A 1,597-nucleotide genomic window follows, 5' to 3' on the forward strand; every position below is an offset into this window, starting at 1 on the left:
CCTTTGATGCCATGCATGGATGTAAAGTTAGAAACTTTACATGGTATCTCAGTCCTAACGGACCAAATCTATAGTTTGGGGCTTTGGTTTTACTTAGAATTGTCTGAATGCATTAAGGCTAGGGAAAATTCGACGAGTTGCTCTTCCAACTCAGCGAGTTGGATCGAGTTTTTCCGTCTTCTGGACACTGAACAAACTCGTTGAGTTGATAAGATAACTCGGTGAGTTGGCTAGGGTTTCTCCCAGTTTTTTGAACACTGAAGGAACTCGATGATTTGTTGGATGCACTCGACGAGTTGGGTCAACATGGATTGTTGGCCTTGACTGTTGACTTTGACCATGGTTGACGAAGCTTGACCTTAAGGGTTGATGTGCACAAAAGTACGTACTAATTTTAAATTTATAACCTAACTAACTTAACTAACTAAAATGCACCTAGGCAGTGTACCTAGTCGAATTATAGAATAGTTTGGGTAAGTCGGGTGTCGACCACAAGGAACGGTTTTAACTAATTAATTTACCTACTATTAAATCAACCTAATTTCCTAGTAATTTTAAATTTATAACTTAACTAACTTAACTAACTAAAATGCACCTAGGCAGTGTACCTAGTCGAATTATAGAATAGTTTGGGTAAGTCGGGTGTCGATCATAGAAATTAGTTTTAACTAATTAATTTACCTACTATTAACTTAACCTAATTCCTAGTAAAATAGTGGTTTTATCTAAATTTGCAAGTTTAGATAACTTAGTTTCTTAACACAATTCAATCAATAAACATAACACTTCTGTTAGTTCGAATCCACTTTCCCTCAATGGTTTATATATTAATTATGACAATTCATGTTGGTTACCAATTAAAACATTATTAGCAATTCAGTTCTAAATGTACTAATTATCAATTAATTCATGTAGTTCTATGTATGGTCACACATAATTTAACACATAATCAATTGTTGAATAATATTGGAGCTATGTAAGATTGGATTAACAAACACAAATTATGGTCATAACATGAGTTCTCTAGCACAACCCAATTTATTAATTCAATTCATTAACTAAGATTGGTTCAATCTTAGCTCTAATAATCTAATGTTCACTAAATTACTAGGTGTTCAAATTCATGCAGAATAATGGTCATTAACTACACAGAATAAGAAGTTTAAGCAATCTAATTATCAAATCAAACATACTAGGAATACCAATCAAACGCAAGACATAACCAACAAACAAAGTCTAGATTAATAAAATAAAACCATGAGTTTTAGCTTCATCTAGCTAACAGGAGCAACTAGATTTAGCTGGACATGCTAACAAATAAACATAAATAAACCATAGTCAAAAACATATTAAAAGTACCAAACTATTAATTTAATTATGAACTCTTCCTTCTTCCTTGGTATGCAAACCAATTTCCAGACATTCTCTTCTTCTGATTTTCGACTCTGGAAACTCTCCAAGTAAGCCAAAAGTATTTTAAGTTGTAATTATCAAGAGAATATATAGTTTTCTGAATTATACATGCTCACGTCATGAACAAGTATGTCTAACAATGTGAATTCTTTGTTATATGTATTTGACAAGGAGTCTTCTATGC

The sequence above is a fragment of the Lactuca saligna genome, chromosome 7 (genome assembly GCF_052625555.1).
Source record: "Lactuca saligna cultivar CGN05327 chromosome 7, ASM5262555v1, whole genome shotgun sequence".
Lineage (NCBI taxonomy): Eukaryota > Viridiplantae > Streptophyta > Magnoliopsida > Asterales > Asteraceae > Lactuca > Lactuca saligna.